Raw genomic sequence first — 7485 nt, forward strand, 5'->3', positions numbered from 1 at the left:
CCAGCAAAGCACCCCCACACCATAACACCTCTTCCTCCATGATTCACGGTGGGAACCACACACGCGGAGATCACCCCTTCACCTACTCTGCAGTTAGAACCAAAAATCTGCTCATGTTTCTTGGCCCAAGCAAGTCTCTTCTTCATACTGGTGTCCTTTAGTAGTGGTTTCTTTGCAGCAATTTGACCACGAAGGCCTGATTCACACAGTCTCCTCTGAACAGTTGATGCTTAGATGTGTCTGTTACTTGATCTATGTGAAGCTGCCACACCCTGATCTGTTTCACCTGTCCTTGTTATTGTCTCCACCCCCTCCAGGTGTTGCTTGTTTTCCCCAGTGTATTTATCCCTATGTTTCCTGTCTCTGCGCCCATTCGTCTTGTATTTTCAAAGTCAACCAACGGCTTTCCCGTACTCCTCCTATTCTCCTTTTTTCTAGTCCTCCCAGTTTTGACCCTTGCCTGTTCTGGACTCTGTACCCGCCTGCCTGACCATTCTGCCTGCCTTGACCTCGAGCCTGTCTGCCACTCTGTACCTCCTGGACTCTGAACTGATTTAGACCTTTTGACTGTCTACGACCATTCTCTTGCCTACTCCTTTTTGGATTATTAAACATCTTAAACTCCAACCATCTGCCTCATGTGTCTGCATCTGGGTCTCACCTTGTATCATGATAGAAGCATTTATTTGGGCTGGTAACTCTAATTAACGTTTCCTCTGCAGCAGAAGTAACTCATTGTCTTCCTTTCCCATGGTGGTCCTCATGAGAGCCAGTTTCATCGTAGTGCTTGATGATTTTTGCGACTGCATTTGAAGAAACGTTCAAAGTTCTTGAAATGTTCCCGGATTGACTGACCTTCATGTCTTAATGTAATGATGGACTGTCATTTCTCTTTTGCTTATTTGATTTGATTATGTAACGCCCTGGCCATAGAGAGGGGTTTTTTGTTCTTTATTTTGGTTAGGCCAGGGTGTTACATTGGGTGGGCGTTCTATGTTCCTTTTTCTATGTTTTGGTATTTCTTTGTTTTGGGCCGTGTGGCTCCCAATCAGGCACAGCTGAAGCTCGTTGCTGCTGATTGGGAGTCACACATAAGGAGCATGTTTTTCCTTTGGGTTTTGTGGGTAATTGTTTCTTGTTTAGTGTGGTTGCACCTGACAGGACTGTTGGCTGTCAGTATCCTTGTTTTTGTATAGTGTTCTTTCCAATTAAATTGAAGGATGAATACTAACTCTGCTGCATTTTGGTCCTTTCCTGAAGACAGCCCTTACAGATTAACACTTTTTCCATTGCTACATGATTCCATATGTGCTATTTCATAGTTTGATGTGGTCACTATTCTACAATGTAGAAAACAGTAAAAAATAAAGAAAAACCCTTGAATGAGTAGGTGTGTATGTATACAGTTGTAATCGGAAGTTTACATACACTTTAGCCAAATACATTTAAACTCAGTTATTCACAATTCCTAACATTTCATCCTAGTAAAAGTTCCCTGTCTTAGGTCAGTTAGGATCACCACTTTATTTTAAGAATGTGAAATGTCAGAATAATAGAGAGAATGATTTACTTCAGCTTTTAGTTCTTTCATCACATTCCCAGTGGGTCAGAAGTTTACATACACTCAATCAGTATTTGGTAGCATTGCCTTTAAATTGTTTAACTTGGGTCAAACATTTCGGGTAGCCTTCCACAAGCTTCCCACAATGGGTTGGGTGAATGAGTCAGGTTTGTAGGCCTCCTTGCTCGCACACACTTTTTCAGTTCTGCCCACAGATTTTCTATGGGATTGAGGTCAAGGCTTTGTGATGGCCACTCCAATACCTTGACTTTGTTGTCCTTAAGCCATTTTGTCACAACTTTGGAAGTATGCTTGGGGTCATTGTCCATTTGGAAGACCATTTGCGACCAAGCTTTAACTTCCTGACTGATGTCTTGGGATGTTCCTTCAATATATCCACATAATTTTCCTCCCTCATGATGCCATCTATTTTGTGAAGTGCACCAGTCCCTTCTACAGCAAAGAACCCACAGAACATGATGCTGTCACCCCCGTGCTTTACGGTTGGGATGGTGTTCTTCGGCTTGCAAGCCTCCCCCTTTTTCCTCCAAACATAACGATGGTCATTATCGCCAAACAGTTTCATCAGACCAGAGGACATTTCTCCAAAATGTATGATCTTTGTCCCCATGTGCAGTTGCAAACCGGAGTCTGGCTTTTTTATGGCGGTTTTGGAGCAGTGGCTTCTTCCTTGCTGAGCGGCCTTTCTGGTTACATCAATATAGGACTCGTTTTACTGTGGCTATAGATACTTTCGTAGCTGTTTTCTCCAGCATCTTCACAAGGTCCTTTGCTGTTGTTCTGGGATTGATTTGCACTTTTAACACCAAAGTACGTTCATCCCTAGGAGACAGAACGCGTCTCCTTCCTGAGCGGTATGACGGCTGCGTGGTCCCATTGTGTTTATACTTGCGTACTATTGTTTGTACAGCTGAACGGGGTACCTTCAGGCGTTTGGAAATTGCTCCCAAGGATGAGCCAGACTTGTGAAAGTCTACAATTCTTTTTCTGAGGTCTTGGCTGATTTCTTTTGATTTTCCCATGATGTCAAGCAAAGAGGCACTGAGTTTGAAGGTAGGCCTTGAAATACATCCACAGGTACACTTCCAATTGACTCAAATGATGTCAATTAGCCTATCAGAAGCTTCTAAACCATGACATCACTTTCTGGAATTTTCCAAGCTGTTTAAAGGCACAGCCAACTTAGTGTATGTAAACTTCTGATCCACTGGAATTGTGATACAGTGAGTTATAAGTGAAAAAATCTGTCTGTAAACAATTGTTGGATAAATTACTTGTGTCATTCACAAAGTAGATGTTCTAACCGACTTGCCAAAACTATAGTTTGTTAAGTGGTTGAAAAGTGGTTGAAAAATGAGTTTTCATGACTCCAACCTAAGTGTATGTAAACTTCCGACTTCAACTGTATATATGTATACCAGTCAAAAGTTTGGACACACCTACTCATTCAAGGGATTTTCTTTATTTTCACTATTTTCTACATTGTAGAATAGTATAAGGAACGATTGAATGAGTAGGTCTGTCCTAACTTTTGACTGGTGCTGTATACATTCAGAGCCATATTCCTGTCATGTCAAATGTTGTTGAAGTGCTGTGATTGCAGGTTCAACTGCCTCATCTCAAGCCTGTTGGGGTACTCCTATAGGCCACCAAGTGCTAACAGTCAGTATCTGGATAATATGTGTGAAATGCTTGATAATGTGTGTGATGTTAACAGAGGTCTATTTTTTGGGTGACCTGAATATAGACTGGTATTAATCCAACTGTTCGCTCAAGGGAAAGTTTATCACTGTAACCAGTGCCTGTAATCTGGTTCAGGTTATTAATCAACCTACCAAGGTGTTTACAAACACTACAGGAACTATATTGTATTGACTAATACTGCAGAACTCTTTTATGAAGCTGTATCCACACCCATTGGATACAGTGACCATCATATAGCGGTTATGTCCAGAAAAGCCTAAATTCCAGACTAGGCCTAAAATAGTGTGTAAGAGATCATACAAAATGTTTTGTAGATGTACATTTTTTGGGGGAGTTATGTGTGTAATGAGGAGCATCCAGACAACTGCACTTATGACATTGCTTCTTCCAGTTATTGATACGCATGTGTGAAGGACGTCACGCTGCTTGCTTGGCGAGTACCACTCCCTCCTGATTTGGCTCACACCGAGGCTCGACTCAGGACCTCTGCTTTGCTATCACATGTGACTTCCCTCCTGAAGTCGTCTTACCAGTCTCGTCACTCGAAAGCTAGCTATTCACTGGTGCAAGTGGGGACACTTCAGGCTGGGGAGTAAGTTTCACACATTCCCATATGCTACATTCACCCCTCAAATTGACTTAACTATAGATAGGGGTCACGGCACCACTGTCAAGGACGTCACGCTGCTTGCTTAGCGAGTACCACTCCCTCCTGATTTGACTCACACCGAGGCTCGACTCAGGAATGCTGCTTTGTTGCCCATGACCGCCCTCTTGAAGCCGCCTTACCAGTCACACCATGCAAAAGGCTAGCTATATGCTGGTGCAAGTGGGGACGCTTTAGGCTAAGGAGTAAGTTTCATACATCACCATGGCCTACCTATTAAGAAACTGACTGTTAGAACTTTTAATGCTCCGTGGATTGATGAGGAATGGAAAAACTGTATGGTTGAGAGAGATGAAGCTAAAGGAGTGGCTAATAAGTCTGGCTCACATCTGATTGGCAAACGTATTGTAAATTGAGAAATCATGTGACTAAACTGAGCAACAAGAAGAAACTCTAAAATGAAATTAAGATAAATATGATAAAGTATGATGGAAAAATGCTTTATAGTACTTTAAAAGGAAATGTACAGTATTATACAGAGCCATGAGTGCATGGAGCTTCCTTCCATCTTACATAGCGCAAGTGAACAGCAAACCTGGTTTCGAAAAAAAAATAAAGCAACACCCCATGGCACAACACCTCTCCCCCATGTGACCTACTTGTTGTATGTACTGGCATGTATGTGTAACTGATAAATACACACACACTACATGTTCATGTTTTTATATGTATGTCAATTGTAAAGCATTTTGTCTGTAATGTCTTTTTCATTATGTGTCGAACCCCAGTTAGACTGTTAGCATCAGCTAATGGGGATCCTAAAAAATAAAATCAATCCAAAATGAAATGACGGGCAGAAAGACTAATTGAACTCCATCTTTCATTGAATCAGAAGGCTCATTCATCACAAAACCTTTTGATGTTGCCAATTATTTTAATGACTATTTCATTGGCAAAGTGGGCAAACTTAGGAATGAAATACCAACAACAACTGTGAGCCATCATATTCATGCATAACAGACCTAATGATGAAAGAAAGGCATTGAAATGTTGAATTCTGTAAAGTTTGTGTGGGAAACCAACTGTTATTGACATTTATATTTTACATTACATTTTAGTAATTTAGCAGACGCTCTTATCCAGAGCGACTTACAGAGTACTGAGTGCATACATTTTCATACTTTTTTCGTACAACTTAGATGGAAAGCTACTCAGGATGGTAGCGGACTGTATTGCCACTCCTGTTTGTCATATCTTTAGTCTGAGTCTGGAAAAAAGAGTTTGTCCTCAGACTCAGAGGAAATCTAAAGTCATTCCACTACCCGTGAATGGTAAAGCGCTCTTTACTGGTTCTAACAAATCATTCCCTAAGTTCTAGACATCAGCTGAGTCTGGTAATGAATGATGTGGCTGTTGAGCAAGTTGAGGACACTAAACTTCTTGGTGTCACCTTAGACTGTAAGCTCTCATGGTCAAGGCATATTGATTCAATTGTTGTAAATATGGGGAGAGGTCTGTGATAAAGAGATGCTCAGCATTTTTAACACCACAGTTGACCAAACAAGTCCTGCAGGTTCTAGTTTTATCTGACCTTGTCTATGTCCTAGTGATATGGTCAAGTGTTGCAAAGAAGGACCTAGAAAAGCTGCAGCTGGTCCAGAACAGAGCAGCACATTTTGATTTTCAATGTACATAGAGGGCTATTGTCAACAGCATGAATGTGATTCTCTCTTGGCTCAAGGTAGATGAGGGATTGACTGCATCAATTCTTGATTTTGTGAGAAATATTATTGTGTTGAAAGTCCTAAATTGTCTGTATAATCAACTTACATACACTGAGTGTATAAAACATTAAGGACACCTTCCTAATATTGATTCATATTCAGAAAACTTTAATGTCCTCAAAGAGGCAATTGATCTTGCAGCAGTCATAAAACATATAACATCTAAAAATGTAAAATAAATAGCAAAGGATATTTACAAACAAATAGGCAGGGTAAGTGCAGTTTCATAGTGCAAGTGCGAAGTGCAATTAGTCCAACATTTAAGTTGCAGAATTGTGACTCAATGACTTTCAATGTGGCACTGTCATAGGATGCCCTCTTTCCAACAAGTCAGTTTGTCAAATTTCTGCCCTGCTAGAGCTGCCCCGGTGAACTGTAAGTCCTGTTATTGTGAAGTGGAAACGTCTAGGAGCAACAATGGCTCAGCCGCAAAGTAGTAGGCCACACAATCTCACAGAACGGGACCGGCGAGTGTTAAAGCATGTAGCTTTAGAAGGAATTCAAGGCACACTTAACTAGCATGGCTACCACAGCATTCTGCAGCGATACGCCATCCCATTTGGTTTGCACTTAGTGGGACTATCATTTGTTTTTCAACAGGATAATGACCCAACACACCTCCAGGCTGTGTAAGGGCTGTCTGACCAAGAAGGAGAGTGATGGAGGGCTGCATCAGATAACCTGGCCTCCACAATCACATAACCCCAACCCAATTGAGATGGTTTGGGATGAGTTGGACCGCAGAGTGAAGGAAAAGCAGCCAACAAGTGCTGAGCATATGTGGGAACTCCTTCAAGACTGTTGGAAAAGCATTCAAGGTGAAGTTGGTTGAGAGAATGCCAAGAGTGTGCAAAGCTATCATCAAGGCAAAGGGTGGCTACTTTGAAGAATCTCAAATATTGTCACGGATCCTCCCGGTACTGCTGCTCATTCCGTTCACCAGCTCCGGAGGTCTACCTCACTGGCCTTCTAGGCATCACTGAACTGGATCAATACCACCAACCCCGGACTGTCTTGTCTCATTACGCACACCTGGTTGACATTCCCCCTGATTAGTATGTTATATACAGTCTGTGCCCTCTGTTCCCCATTGTCCTTGTCGGTTATTGTTACCATGTCCGTTGGTCCTGTGAGTACCTGTGCTGTTGTATCGGCGTCCGTGCTACATGTTATTGTGCACTTGTTTTATGGGTCTCGTCCTGTGTATTATTTAGAGGTTTACACCTCTCTCTTTTGGTTGGGTGGAGTAAATAAAAAACCCTATTTCATATTACTGCGCCTGTCTCCATAAATATAAAATATATTTTGATTTGTTTAACACTTTTTAGGTTACTACATGATTCCATATGTGTTATTTCATAGTTTTGATGTCTTAACTATTATTCTACAATGTTGAAAATAGTACAAATAAAGAAAAACCCTTCTGGGAACCAGACTGACAGAGTAGAGAGTGGGAGATAGTTTTGAACCAGGCCTGAGATCTTCCTTTCCACCCTCAGAAAGAAAGTGTCACAATTTCCAGGAATGTTTGGTGATTTAGCATGAGATAAATCGAGGAAAATGACATTAACTACACATGGCAGCCAGAAAGTCCATCTCAAGTTCAATTCACTATAGTTCTGGATTTTGACATCCATTGTCCAGTCCTATCCTTCCTTGTCTAATTCTTGACATGAGATGACATGAAATAGCTGCTGCGGATATCCTTTGTCTACCTAGCCTGACTCAGTGGTTGTCTTAGTCTATTTCCAGAGGTAGACTCTGTCCTGGGCTGTGCTTATCTGGGCCTCCCCCCTCCAGCACAGTGG

This window comes from Salmo salar, chromosome ssa11, assembly GCF_905237065.1.
Source record: "Salmo salar chromosome ssa11, Ssal_v3.1, whole genome shotgun sequence".
NCBI classification, from domain to species: Eukaryota; Metazoa; Chordata; class Actinopteri; order Salmoniformes; family Salmonidae; genus Salmo; species Salmo salar.